The 16,177-nt window shown below is 34.2% G+C and overlaps 1 long non-coding RNA gene across 1 annotated transcript in view; it reads left to right on the top strand.

Annotated features, from left to right (window-relative positions):
• LOC140845780 (uncharacterized) overlaps positions 1 to 16,177 on the top strand; it is a 149,453-nt gene that overhangs the window by 15,575 nt on the left and 117,701 nt on the right. The window contains exon 2 of the long non-coding RNA XR_012124667.1: positions 4,374 to 4,466. This is a non-coding gene — a long non-coding RNA (uncharacterized lncRNA). The remainder of the gene's footprint in view (positions 1 to 4,373; positions 4,467 to 16,177) is intronic.

Raw genomic sequence — 16,177 nt, 5'->3', positions numbered from 1 at the left:
ACCCTTAGATAGTGTTTGTAATAGCATACTAAGTGAGTTATTAGACTGTTACATAGTAAGGAGTTACCCTTGAACCTTTGGTAACCACAAATCTAAAGCCTGCAATGGCAATAAGTACATACCTATCAATAATCACCCTAAATGTAAATGGTCTGAATGCACCAATCAAAAGAAATAGAGTCACTGAATGGACGAAAAACAAGAACCATCTATATGCTGCCTACAAGGGACTCACTTCAAACCCAAAGACATACACACACTAAAAGTGAAGGGATGGAAAAAGATATTTCATGCAACTAATAGGGAAAAAAAGCAGGAGATGCAGTACTTGTATCAGAAAAAATAGACTACAAGACAAAGAAACTAATAAAAAGATAAAAAAAGACATTACATAATGATAAAGGGATGAGTCCAACAAAAGGGTATAACCATTATAAGTATTTATGCATCCAATACAAGAGCACCTACATATATGTAAAATACACTAACAGAATTAAAGTGGGAAATAGAAGGCAATGCATTCATTCTAGGAGAGTTCATCACACCACTCACTCCAAAGGATAGATCAGCCAGACAGAAAATAAGTGAGGAGACAGAGGCACTGAACAACACTTTTGAACAGATGGACCTAACAGACATCTACAGAACACACCACCCATGAGTGGCAGGATACACATTCTTCTCAAGTGCACATGGAACATTTTAATGAATAGATCATACACTAGGATGCTAAAAGAACCTCAGTAAATTCAAAAAGATTGAAATTGTACCAACCAACTTCTCAGACCACAAAGGTGTGAAACTAGAAATAAATTACATATAGAAAATGAAAAATTCCACAAACACATGGAGGCTTAACAACATCCACCTAAATAATCAATAGATCAATGACCAAATAAAAACAGAAATCAAGCAATATATGCAGACAAATTACAACAAATATTCAACACTGCAAAATCTGTGGGACGCAACAAAGGCCGTGCTAAGAGGAAAGTATTTTGCAATACAGGCCTACCTCAGGAAAGAAGAACAATCCCTTATAAAAAGTCTAAGCTCACAATTAGTGAAACTAGAAAAAGAAGAAAACCTGAGGTCCAAAGTCAGTAGAAGGAGGGGCATAATAAAGTTTAGAGCAAAAATACATAAAATTGAGAATAATAAAACAATATAAAGAAACAATGAAAGCAGAAGCTGGTTCTTTGAGAAAATAAACAAAATAGATAAACCCAAAGCCAGACTTATTAAGAAAAACAAAGAGTCTACATGCATAAATGGAATCAGAAATGAGAAAGGAAAATTAACAATGAACACCACAGAAATACAAAGAATTATTAGAGAACACTATGAAAAATTATATGTGAACAAATTGGATAACCTAGAAGAAATTGACAACTTTCTAGAAAAATACAACCTTTCAAATCTGACCCAGGAAGAAACAGAAAATTTGAATAGACCAATTATCAGCAACGAAATTGAATTGGTAAACAAAAAGCTACCTAAGAACAAAATGCCTGAACTAGATGGTTTCACTGCTGAATTTTATCAAGCATTAAGTGAAGACCTAATACCCATACTTCTTAAAATTTTCCAAAAAGTAGAAGAGGAGGGAATACTCCCAAACTCATTCTATGAAGCCATCATCACTGTAATACCAAAACCAGGCAAAGACACCACAAAAAAAGAAAATTACAGACTAATATCACTGATGAACATAGATGCAAAAATACTCAAGAAAATATGAGCAAACCGAATTTCAAAAAACATCAAAAAGATCATCCATCATAATCAAGTAGAATTTATTCCAGGGGTGCAAGGATGGTATAATATTTGAAAATCCATCAACATCGTCTACCACATCAACAAAAAGGACAAAAACCACATGATCATCTGCATAGCTGCTGAAAAAGCATTCAACAAAATTCAATATTCATTCATAACAAAATCTCTTAACAAAATGGGTATAGAGGGCAAGTACCTCAACATAATAAAGGCCATATATGGCATACCCATAGCCAACATCATACTTAACAGCAAGAAGCTGAAAACTTTTCCTCTAAGATTGGTAGCAAGACAAGGATGCCCACTCTCCCCACTTTCATTCAACATAGTTCTGGAGGTCCTATCCACAGCAATCAGACTTCACAAAGAAATAAAAGACATTCAGATTGGTACAGAAGTTAAACTGTCACTGTTTGCAGATGACATGATATTGTACATTAAAAAACCTAAAGGATAAGGATGCACTCCAAAACTATAGGAGCTAATATCTGAATTCAGCGAAGTTTCAGGATACAAAATTAATCCATATAAATCTGTTGCTTTCCTATATACTGACAATGAGCTAGCAGAAAGAGAAATCAGGAAAACAATTCCATTCACAATTGTTTCAAGAGGAATAAAATACCAAGGAATAAACCTAATGAAGCAAGTGAAAGACCTATACCCTGAAAACTACAAGACACTCATGAGAGAAATTAAAGAAGATACCAATAAATGGAAATACATCTCATGTTCATAGATAGGAAGAATTAATATTTTCAAAATGGCCATCCTGCCTAAAGCAATCTACAGATTTAATGCAATCCCTATGAAAATACCAACTGCATTCTTCAACGAACTAGAACAAATAGTTCTAAAAATCATATAGAATCACAAAAGACCCTGAATAACCAAAGCAATCCTGAGAAAGAAGAATAAGGCTGGGGGGATTACGCTCCCTGACTTCAAGCTCTACTAAAAAGCCACAGTAATCAAGTCAATTTGGTACTGACACAAGAACAAAACCATAGACCAATGGAACAGACTAGAGGGCCCAGATATAAATCAAAGAATATATGGTCAATTAATATATGATAAATGGGCCATGGATAGACAAGGGTGAAATGACAGCCTCTTCAACAACTGGTGTTGGCAAAACTGGACAGCTAAATGAAGAGAATGAAACTGGATTATTGTCTAACCCGTACACAAAAGTAAACTCAAAATGGATCAAAGACCTCAATGTAAGTCATGAAACCATAAAACTCTTAGAAGACAACATAGACAAAAATTTCTTGAATAAACATGAGCGACTTTTTCCTGAATACATCTCGGACAAGGGAAACAAAAGCAAAAAGTAACAAATGGGACTACATCAAGCTAAAAAGCATCTGTACAGCAACGGACACCATCAGCAGAACAAAAAGACATCCTACAGTTTGTGAGAATATATTTTTAAACAACTTATCTGACAAGGTGTTAACATTCAAAACATACAAAGAACTCACATGCCTCAACACCTAAAAAGCAAATATCCCAATTAAAAAATGGGCAGAGGATATGAAAAGACAATTCTTCAAATAAGAATTTCAGATGGCCAACAGGCACATGAAAAGATGCTCCACATAGCTAATTATCAGGGAAATGCAAATTAAAACCACAATGAGATATCATCTCACACCAGTTAGGATGGCCAACATTGAAAAGACTAGAAACAACAAATGCTGGTGACAACATGGTGAAAGGGGAACCCTTCTATACCCCTGGTGGGAATGTAAATTAGTTCAACTATTGTGGAAAGCAGTATGGGGGTTCCACAAAAACTCAAAATAGAATACCATTTTTTTTTCAGTTTGCATTTCACCATACTTTATTGCTTGTATAGATTCCATAGCATAAGAGAGAAATTTCTTGGGAAATCTTACCCTTCTCTTGGACCTTTCTAATACTTCTGTCTGACTTCTTGTTAATACCTAGCAGACATGCTTTGTACATCACACATTTTCATCACTGAAACTTCAAAAATGAAAGAGCAAAGAACTAAAAATAAAGATAGGTTTCATCTAAGCAAGTACAAACAAAGGCACCCTGGTTTTAGCTCTGTGTTTGGCTAGCATTCATCTACCATTTATGGAAAGGAGAGAAGCAATCTTTTATCTCTACTCTTTTGTAAAGATACATTTTGAAAGGAGATAAGGAAAACTAGTGATAATTTCTAAATGCAGCTATAAGCAGGCTTATCAAAAGATAGGTCTTTCATTTTGGAAGTAAATTTGTGGAAAGATAAATAAATGCCAGCAATAAATAAAATAGTTCTAATTTCACAATATAGACAGGTAATATGAAAAACAAAAATGAAATTACTTTTTTATAATGGAGAGGCAGGCAAACCAATTTCTCTCCACTATGTCTTTAGCCTGAGTGTCCTTCAGTATTTAATAACATGACCTCAATATCAAAGCTTCTAACAAAATGTTTATGTGCTGTATATGTGAGGCCATCAAACTTTACCTTTACATTTCCAAGAATTTATTTGTTGTATTATTGAGGACAACTAAACGATATGAAAATAATCCATCTGTTCAACCTTATTTTTTATTTATTTATTTTTATAGCTTTCTATATGATGACTGCAGTGTTGGAGTTGAGTTTAAAAAGGCTCTCATCAAATAACATTGAGATCCACAGAAGTCATGCTCATTTAGTTGGTGAGTATCAGATCTAGGTTTTGGACCCAGTGAGCCTGGCTCCCATGCTAGAATGCTTTGGAACATTTTGCCTCATTATGGGGCATAAGCAGACAAAAAGTATTTACTAATAGAATATATTACAAGAAAGGAATAAATTCAGACATTCTCCCAAAATGTCCTCAAATAAGAACTCTTCTATGATGTTTGCCTTGACATCCCTAGGCAAAGTAAATGCTTCTTCAAATTCTCATAGCTTGTAATGTATAGTAACATATCTTCTTAACTTTATGTGTGTCCCATGAGCCCATAAGCTGAGGTAAAAAACACCAAAAAAATCCCCCAAAAAACCCCCACAAATTTATAATCTTAAAGACCAGCAATGGTTAATGGTTCATAAATGCATAAATGTACAAATTAATAAATCCTGCAGCAGAGGGAAAGAAAAAGGCAACCAACATCTACTGACTGCCCACATGAGCATGACTATGTAATTTATGTAATAATACCTTGCTTGTAAAACCTTGTTTCTCACAGCATATCTATGAAATTGGTATTTATTACACTTTTTAGTAGATGCAATACAGAAAGATTAGTAATTAAAGGGGTTAAATTACTCTCTGAAAATTATACAACCAGTAAAACAATATTCAACCCGAGGTCTCACTGATTCAAATCTTGTATATCCATCTATCTCAGGCCTAATATCTTGGGGGTAATAATGATAGTTACTCATTCTCCCCCAACAGGTGAATTGAATTGTCCATATTATACACCATTTCTTCTTTACAACAATTCTGAAGAAAAAGATACTATTGTTTGCACCATTTTACAGACTATGGAACAGATTTAAAAAGATTAAGTAACTTGTTCAGTCTTACAGGTTTGTAAGTGCCAAACTGGGATTTAAATGCAGGACTGGGTGACTTTAACAGTCATCATACTTGGAAACTGAATGAAGTATGTAAATGCATAATTTTTGAAAACAAGTGTGCCAGGTGTCTGTGCTGCACTGAACATTGTCCCCTGATCTCAGCATAATTCTGATGGACGGTTCCCTGTACATACCAGCTTCCTATATCAAGACCTCAGATTTTCCTTAGTTGGACACCAGAAAAACTGCTTCTCAGGGCAGGAATAATCAGTCAAATGCAGGAGATTTAACTACTTGAGGGACACACCTTAATCATCAGGTTTGGAAGTCAGTGGATAGATTACAGTTCATATTCCTAGAACTGGCATTCATTCTGAATGGTTCCTCACAAAATTCCTAGTGGGACTGAGGCCAGCCTCCCAGGGTGGTAGCTAATTAACACACCATTGATAGATTTCTCCTTTTATTCTCCATTTCTTAACTTCCTTACTTATACTTACTTGATCACCTCCCAAATAAATTACCTGCATTCAAGTCCCTGTCTCTATGGTTGGGTTAGGTAGAACACAAACAAAGCATAGTATTTAACAGGAGAAGAGAAAATATAGTTTTGCATTTACTGTTATTTTATAAGAATTTGTGCAATTTTATAAGAATGAGTTTCTTCCTCTGTACTACTAAATGTGTGACAATTGGAATTTCTTGAATCAATTTGTTTTTAGCACAAATATTTCCACATTCATGTTTCAGGCTTTGCAATCTTCTCAGTATTCCAGATGGTAGAACAAGCATGGTAGACAATTTAAGTGACTAAAAGATGGTATCCTATGAATTTCCATGATTCAATGCTGTTTTATGTCTGTCATTCTCTTAGGCTTTCTCACAGCTTAATTCAGAAAAGGAGCCTTGATTTTTCTGTTTAAGGTTAACAACCACCCAAGTTTGTTTGTTCAAACAAGATGCATAGGGGCCATTACAAGGTGAAGGACAATATGTCTGAAATGTTTTCTTAATGCAGTTTTTTCATTGTTATTTCTTGGATGATTTCAAAATTCAACATCCCCATGTTAAATATTCAGTTTCATATATGTCAAAAATGGTGAAACTCACTAGGCAATTGCATCAGGCACTTTGAATTTAAAAGATGTTTCCTAACAATTTGGATAGAATTTAGATTCTAGAATTTAGATTTAGAATTGAGATAAGAAATATGGTGATTTTTAGGGAGGATCCTGCTTCTAATGAAATGCTATAAAAAAATTATGTCTAATGTTGAAAGAAGGAAGGAGGGGTAGAAAAATGCTCTAATGATGAAGGAAGAAGGGGTAGAGGAGAAATAGTTTTGATAGCATCTAGTTTTCTTCACTGACACTATAATCCCATTTATGTTATATCTGTGTGGATCCTCCATATAAAACACAGTAGGCTTTACGTGAGAACCACTGAAGGCATCATCTAGAAAACGCAGCAGTTTTAACCTTGACCTCTTTCACCATGGAACTCTCTCTCCAAAAGAAAAAGTCATTAAATGCTATGAAAATCTCCTTCATACTCTGAATTTTGAGGTTCTTTATAAACTGACTTCTTTCAGCATAACCACTCCCCCCAGCCCCACAACTCTTTGACGTGTCCTTTGCTCCTAGTATCTTCTCTGTCCTGTACATAGGACACTTTTATTTCTTCTATGCTTTTGGTCATGCTTGGCCCTCCCTTATGTGTGTAACTCTTCTTATATGCCTACTTAGTACTTCCAGGCCCATTCTTTGTAACTTTTTCCATAAATGTTCCCTTTCTTTGTTATAGCCCTTGGTGATCTTGGTTCTAATTGCAAAATGTCTTTTACAAATTAAAACATGTTACTTATGAAATTTGGTTTTTCTTAAGAGTGAATAGTAGCATGCTACTGTAGAAAGAATACTTGCTATGCAATTCTATTTTTGGTATACCTACTCTCTAATTCTCATATGCATACATGTAAGAGAAAGATAATGATACTTAATATGACTCCTCATATATTTATAGAAATCCTTAAACTATAACAGAAATAGAAGTTACTTTATTACTGTAATATTTTTTAAAAATTGTTTATATATTTACATTTCATTGTAATCTCTAGGGGAGGAGATATGTGCCAATATGTATTTGTTGAAAACTTATACAGAGTGTGGGAAAAGAAAACATGTGATACTAACAATGACAATGAAATAATAGCTGACATTAATAAGTTGTTTATATATGACTGACACTGTTTTAAGTACTTGGTATACATCATCTTATTTAATTTTTCATTATCTTTGTTAGTGAGGAAGCTGAATTTCAGAGAGTAAATAGCTTGTTGAAGTACCCATGTGGAGTAAAAATTGGGGGAATTCTAACCCAAGGTTTTTTAACTTCAAAATCTATCCTTGTTGAACATTAAAGGTGAGGGAAAGAAAAGCTCTTAGGAAAAAAATGGGTATTTTGTTGATGAAACTTTCTACGGACCGAGAATATCCAGGTTTGTGCTTGTAACTCTATGAGGTCATATAAGTTGCCAAAACTGGAAAAACAGTTGTGAACACATAACAGATAGGCATGTAAACCTAGTATTTAGCCCGAACATTGGATATCCATAAATATTATTTTTAATTTTTTCTCCCAGTTTTATTGAGAAATAACTGGCACACATCACTGTACAAGTTTAAGGCACACAGCATTATCGTTTGATTTAGATATATTGTGAAATGATTACTGACTTTATTTTTTCTGTTTACAAAAAGCTGCCCAATAGAACAATTTGCTTTCATTTGCATGGCCATAACTGTCTAGTTAATACCTGCCCAGGCAGGAAATTCAGATGATGGAATGGCTGAAAACACATAATTAATTAGTAGAATATTCTAGCTATTGGTTAAAAATGAACTAACAATGAGAACTATGCAGCTAAATTCATCCAAGGCTAAAATCAAATATGCAGAACATGAAATATAATCACTATTTTAGAGCTGGAATAGTTTTTACTGTTTCTGTATTTTTTTGTTTAGATTTAATTTTTTTAATTAAATAATAAATTAAAAAATAAAAAAAATTTTTAATTAAATACCTCAAAATTTTTAAATTTCCAGGTAGTTTTCTAAAATTGAGGGATTTTTTTTGCATTTTTATTAGAATTTTAAAGAGGATTTTATATATTTGTGCATTTTTCTGAAATACAGATATGGCCAAACTTAGTGATCAATGAGAATGATCATTTGATGACTACATAAGAGAAATGGAAATTTTGAGTTCATGGAAGAGCAAACAAGAGACACTGTCTTCATTAGGAAAGTTAATTATTCTCTCATCTCCATGCCATGTGGAGAAATCATACATTTAAGCAAAAATCTAGACAAAAGATCTGGGCAAATCTTGTTCTGTTTCAATAGATCAATGAGAAATCAAAAGCCATAATGACATGTTGCTTAAATTTTCCAAACTCATATGAAAAATGTAACTTAATAGGCATTTATAGGAATATATATGATAGTAGAGGAAATATCATTTAAATGGTTTATGGTGAATTACTTAATAGGAAGAGGTAAATCTGTGTACTAAATATATCTAATGTAATATTAAAGCTAATGATAAATTTTACATTCATAGAACTTATTTCTATAGAAAGCTTAAATGAATCTTAGTTTGATCTTTTGAATATATGTATTTTATATGTATATACACACATATACATTTTATAACAAATACTTTTGTCATGAGTTCATATTTCCATACTAAGAATAGTTATAGGCATGCCACAAATATTTGAAAAGGACAATTAATAAGTTTAACAATTAAACTCAAGGTTATTTTTTCTTTTTATATTAATGAGTTTAAAAAAGGAAAGTATCTTTTAAAGGCAATCAGGGATTTAAAAAACTCCAAATGTGTTCACATTATAACAGCTTATTATCTTTCAATGTCTCTACATTTGTCTTACCCTTCCTTTTTTTAAAAATTACCTTTGAGTATTTATAAGTGTAGAGTTTTAAGGGACCATAGAGATCACCTAAGGTTCCCTAGCATTGATTCCATTATTTACCCTTTAATATCATTCTTCACGTGATTTCCTACACAGAAAATGTATAATCAGGTGTAATATCTTTCCTTCCTAGTGAATATCTCACTATTAATTTATCATCATGTAGCAGAAAAATCACTGACCCCTCCCCACCAAATGCTGCATCCTTTTACCATTTGATTGTTGGGATTCCTTTTTGGAAGAAAAATAATATAAAAAATAATATTTTATTGTAAGTAAAAATCTTATACTTAATGTCAATTATTTTCATTATTCCTTTTATTTTTCTTTAAGATAAACATACATGAGTTCATCATTCTTTATAAATGAATTCCGAACTCTTCCCTTTCCTAGTTTCTGGAGATTTTTGTTGTCAATATTCCTTCTAAGATTAGGTATTCAGAACAAATGCAATAGGAGGCCTGATGTTTCATCTTTGTCCATGATGACACCATATTTCAAATATTTTAAATTATTTTAAATTATTTTCTATTAGTGACAACTAAGACTTTGTTAGAAACCATATCATAAACTTAGGTTGAATTTCAGGTCAGATAAAATCACTAGAATCTTCTTCAAACTAAATGTATATACCCAGTTCTTATCTTACCTGTATTAATCCTTCAAATTTTTAAATAAAAATTGAGGATTTTATATTATTCCATTTATTTTGTCTTGTAATCTTTTGCCAATATTTATATCATAATAGGCCTGTGATAGCAGCAAAAAAAAAAAAAAAAAAACGTCTACTTTGAAAATTATGGTTTGGGACACAAGCTTAAAATTTTTCTTTTTCTTCCTCCAGATTCATTGCGGTATAGTTGACAAATAAAAATATCTGTTTAATGTGTACAGCACGGTGTTTTAGCATATGTATATATGGTGAAAGATTACCACAATCAAGCTAATTAACATATCTACCACCTCACATAGTTACTACTTTTCTTTCGTGGTGAGAACAACTCTTACTGAAGAATTTGTCCTTTTCCCACTGTGTGTTCTTGACACTTTCATTGAAGATCACTTGACTGCTATGCATGAATTTATTTTGGGCTTCTATTTCTGCTGCATGGGTCTATACATCTGTTTTTATGCCAGTATAATGCTGCCTGAGTTTTAGGGGATGAGCTTGGTGTTGAGTTTGCAGTGTCTGGCCTCATGCTAGGGTCTATTAGGGCAAACATGATGTTTGGGACCATGGAGGCAGGCCTGCATCTTGGGACCATGGGAACCTTCTTGGCACTGGGACATGTCTGGAGCCTTGGGCTACAGGAGTAGGCTTCAGCCTGGGGCTGTAAGGCCAGCATAGCACTGGTATAGAACTAGAGCCTGGGGCCCCACCATCAGCCTGGCGCTGTGGTGAGCCTGGAGTCAGAGTCCATTGGGGTTGGCCTGGAGGCTGGGTCTGTGGAAGCTAACCTCATGTTGGGGCGAGCCAAGAATTTTTATACGTATTACACATAATCATGATAATAGCTACCATTTATTGGGTACCAGATGTTTTGCCAGGTGATTTATATTCATATTATCACTAATTTTTTAAATCAAGATAAGTTGTTATCTCCATTTATGTCTGTGAAAACTGAAACTCAGAATTTAAGTAACTACTACAGACTTCAACTTTCTAAGTGGTGGAATTCTAATTTCAATTTAGGATTATTTTCCTCCAATGTTCATGTTTCACTTCAAGAAAAAGGGCAAGTGCCCTAGTGTACCAGCAGTATCAATAATCCAGTATTTTTAGACATCGGATAGGTTACCCAATAATTAGTATTATATGAGCTTTAGGAAGAATATAATTTTTGTTTTACAGGATACTTTAAGTAATTGGAGAAACTCATTATGTTGCCTGCCTGGATTTCTGAATTATCTCAATGCCTATGTCTTTTTAAATGTTTTGAGGAGGGTGTGATCAATTTTAATTCATTTTTTTCCTCAGGCATACTCTGAGCACATTTAAAGAGTGAAAATAATGGTTTTATTTGAGAAATATACTGAGTAAAAACCGACTCTCTTCACTTAGTGTAATCTATACTTCAACAGCTGGAGCATCATTCAAAAGAGCTTTAAATCAAGTGATCCTTGTCATGTCTGCTGAAGGTCTGTTCAATAGTAGAATTGATTTCAAATAGCTGAGATTATAGCCCAGATCCACACAGCAGCTGCTGGGCTCTTCAGCTGGAACTGGTGGACTGAGCACTTCCCAGGAGGCACATATCAGATGTTCTTGCTCATCAAGAACTGAAGTAATTTCCCCAGACAACTTGAAATACCCTCCCCAACAAAACTAAACCAAACATCCCATAGTCAATAAAAAATAAGATTAAGACTTCATAAGATAGTCTTTGGTTAAACAATCCATTTACAATTTCAAAGCATATTCTCTACCTGAAATTTAATTGTAAAAGGTAATAGATTGCAAAACAAATGAGTTACTCTCCAACTAGATTTTGAGGATATATAGTGACTTATGATTTTTGAATATTGGAAGAGGAAGAGAAGGAGTGAGAGCTCTAGCAGAGTGACTTTATTTGTTTCCTTACCACTATTTTATGAAAAAGAAAAATTACCTTTATCTTCTGTGCTATTCCATTAACATAGCCACAAAAAAACAGATTTGTACTTGTAATGGTTTTTACCTGTGAGCACTGAAACTAGTATAAATATTTAGCTTAAATGTCACCTCTATGAATCCAATTGTTTTTCAATACTAGTTATTCTAATAAAAACTTGTGTCAGACTCAGTCTCCTCAAGCAGCCAGGATATAGGGACAAATATTTCTTATTTCTTGTTCATTACTTTGATGATTCACCTTGAACTTAGAATCAACTTTAAAAAAAAGTCTAAGTACCTTTTCCTTTAAAAAAAAAAGAGCTAGTTTTCAGAGGTTCTTTATTTTATTAGAGACCTGGCCAGAATAGTTAAAAATTATAGACAAAGATAGAGGTTATTTGTTTAAAAGAACCCCTCTCTTAATCATCTGGTACACTTATAGCTTTATTACTAAAACATCTTCATATTCTTCAGGATTATTTGTCTGGTAATAGTTACTGTTGTGGTTGCCTATGACTATATAAATAAATCACAATGACTATTGCATGAAACTGCAATGTGACAGGTTCTTCAGGGAAAGCTCACTTATTTTCTAGATATTATCTGGGACCACTTCAATGGGGACTAGGTGATTCATTTTTAAGTTAATTTACTCATACAGTTTTAAGTTGGCGGTATTGATAATCATGTGTTTAGCTGAGGCTGAGAGTCAGTGGCCCTGTTTCCCATCCATGTGACTCGCTGTGCATGCCCTTCCACAGGCTGCATCCTCACAGACTGGTGGCTGGGTTCTAAAAACCAGTATCTCAAGCAATAGGAAAAGGCAGCTGCCAGGTTCTTAAGGCCCAGCTTTCTTAACTCAACTGGCATAGCATTAATTCCATTTTATTCTATTGCTTAGTTACAGAGATCAGAATCAGTGTAATGGGATATGGACCCCATTCTTGATAGAAGGAGTCTCAAAGAGTTTCTAGGCAATGTTTTAAAATGACTAAAACTTATTTGCATTTCTCTCATATGCATGAATCACTCCCTCCATCACAAGATTTCCTCAAGGTCCCCATCTCATTACAACAACTTGAGGCTTGAGATACAGAATCTCATGGTCTCAAGTCCAGGTATAAATGAGCATCCTTGAATTCAGTTATTTGGGTCCAGCTCCTCAAAATTCCCTGTTGATCTGAGAAGTCCTATGAACTAAAGAGACAAGTGATCCGCATCCCTCCACACACCTCCGGCATACAGATTCCACATAAAATGATGAGTCAGCACAGGATAATGGCAATAGACATTCTACTTCAAAAAGGGGAAAATAGAAGCATACTGTAATTACCAGTCCATAGTCATTCTGAAATCCAGCTAATTTTAATCCTTGATTAGGTTTAGTGATGCTTCCTAAGAATGATTCCCCATAGCTCTTGGCTCTGTCCTCTGGAGTCTTGGATTTTTCCTCTGAATTTCCATAAAATATAGTCTGTGTTTGAAATTGAATAATTCCTCAGCCTTCTCTTGCCCACAGAAGGCTGGGGGTCCAAGGGTCTTTTTTTTCATTTTATACTAGTTCTGTCCCTTTAAATTAAATTGGTGGTGTTTCCACCAGAACAATTACCTTTAAAAACTTTGTAGAATTTCTATGAAATGTTTTAGGATTCTGTCCTAGTTAGCTCAGGCTGCTGTAACAAAATGCTATAGACTGAATGTCTTAAACAACAGATATTTATTTCTCACAGTTCTAGAGGCTAGAAAGTCCAAGATCAAGGTGATGACAGATTTGGGTTCTGATGTGAGTTTTCTTCCCATCTTGTAGATAGCCGTTATTCTTGTTTTGTGTTCACACAGCCTTTCCTTGGTACATGCATGTGGAGAGAGCTCTCCTATCTCTTTTTCCTACAAGGGCATTAATCCCATCATGAGTGCACTGCCCTCGTGACCTCATCTAAGCCTTATTTTCATACAGAGGCTTAACTTCCACATACCATCACACTGAGGGTTAGAGCTTCAATATACGCATTTGGAAGAGATAAAACATTCAGGTTTAGTCCATTAGGCAAAAAACTATAAATATCTTTGAAATAAGTCTCTCTCTACCTTGAGATTCATATGATCCTGCTATGAAACAAAAACCTTAATAATTCTAAGAAGTATATTGTTTAAAGGAGAGATATGTCCTCAGGATACTTAGAAATTCAGAGAAACTCCATTATTTAATGGGGAGGTATACTGAAAGCATGTCTGACTGAAAGTTTCTATGAGGCATCATTTTAGATCTTTCTGAGGTCTTAGCAAAGGATCTTACTGTCTTACCAAGGATTTTACCTTTGATTTTAGATAAATATTTCATCTTACTTTGAAATATTCTGCTATCTGAAGAGACTTCGAATGAGAAAAGTTTTATTTTTGAACCTAAAGATCTATAATAGACTCAATGTTTTTGTCCCCTCAAAATTCATTTGGTGAAATTCTAATCTCCATGTGATGGTATTAGAGGAGGGCTTTTGGGAGGTAATTAGACCAGGATGGTGGAGACCCCATGAATGGTATTAGTGCCTGTATAAAAGAGACTCCAGAGAGCTCACTAGCCCTCTCGGCCATGTGAGGACACAATGAGTTGGTGGCCTGCAACCCAGAAGAGGGTTTTCACCAGAGCCCAAGCATACTGGTACCCAGATCTTGGATTTCCAGACTTCAGACATCTGAGAAATAAATTCCTGCTGTTTTATAAGTTATCCACTATATAGTACTTTGTTATAGCAGCCCACATTGACTAAGATAACAGCCCTGGATCTTTTATATTTTAACAAGTGACTTTTTAGTTTATCCCTTTTCTCCCACATCTTATCACAGCAAGAAGAATTCAGGAGGTAATTGTAATATTTTGTCTGGAAATCATCTAGGTATGTTCGCTATATTATGAATTACTGCAGGTGACAGTTTTGCTAAAATTTCTGCTTCTGTATATTTCCAATATACAGCTATCACTAAGTTCCAAATTCATTGTCACATATTTTAGATTTTGGTTGACTATCCCATACTGTCTCACCTTCCCTACCATCCCACCCTGCCATACGCTTCTTAGATGATTCCCTTACTGGCTGGCATGCTGACAGTGATTGTTAGCTGAAAACTCAGATGAGGCTAGGGCTGAGGACTCCATGTAGACCCTCCCACACAGGAACCAAGGGCTCCTTGAGCTTTCAGGGCACAGCAAGTAGAAACTACCAGTTTCTTCCTTCGGCTTAGAAATTGATGTAATCTTACTTCTGCTGTATTCTATTGATCAAGTAGTGTCAGAATAATTTGGGACTACGTTTAAAAGTTACTGCATTTACTAAAAGAAGCAAACTAAAGGTAAAAGATAAATAGGAAGAGAAGTTTATGAGTACCTTAGATTGCTTAATTCTCTCTAACTACCAGAGCTACTCTTGGGCAAATGTACTGAAGGAAAGATGAAAGTTGAAAAAAGAAAAGAGCCCACCTATATGAAATGAAGGAATAGAAAATAAGTTAAATTTGTTATATTTCTATTATTGTTCCTATTTTTTATGTTGCTATTCAGAATTATGGCAATAAAACTCATTATAGCTTGAAATACAATTGTTAAAGCATTGACACATATTCAGCTACTGGTTTATAAGTTGATGTAGTCTAGATAATTGTCATTCTTGGAAGAGTCCTAAAATAAGTTCATCTTGAAATTTTTATTTATAAAAGCACACTAACAGGTTTAGTATCTTGATTGGTCACAAAGGTATTATGAGCACAAGAGTAGTATCTCACCAGTGCACTTTCTTTGGTTTTTCTAGAGAATTTATTTTCTCATCAGAAGTGCAATTATATTACTTTAAGGGATATTTCCTCCTGTGATCAGAAATGCTTTTTTAACATTGTTAAATGCCAACCAAGATCATATGTATTGGTATAGCTGTAACTATAGTCTTAGAAGCTTGAGGATTTTCATAATTCTCCATATCCTTATTGAAATATTCATTCAATGATACATCTATTATGTTACGAATCAGATGTTACTAGTCTTACCTCATTTGAAACTAAAACACTGCAAATTAAATCAAGAACTGCTGTAATTGCTGTTGTGGTTAAATTGCATATTGAAAGATATAAAATGACCTTGTGTGCAAGTCAGCTTGTATTATAAGTCTCTAAAATTTCAGGTTTTGACATGTATTTACTGGGATTATTGTACTTAGCCTTCATGCTGTGTTAGATAGGTTCATTTGTTGTTATTTCTACTACTGCTAATGGATGAAGAATAT

This window comes from Manis javanica, chromosome 13, assembly GCF_040802235.1.
Source record: "Manis javanica isolate MJ-LG chromosome 13, MJ_LKY, whole genome shotgun sequence".
Taxonomy (NCBI): domain Eukaryota; kingdom Metazoa; phylum Chordata; class Mammalia; order Pholidota; family Manidae; genus Manis; species Manis javanica.
Note: the sequence above shows the minus strand (reverse complement) of the source record. Positions and strands in the feature narration are given on the sequence as shown.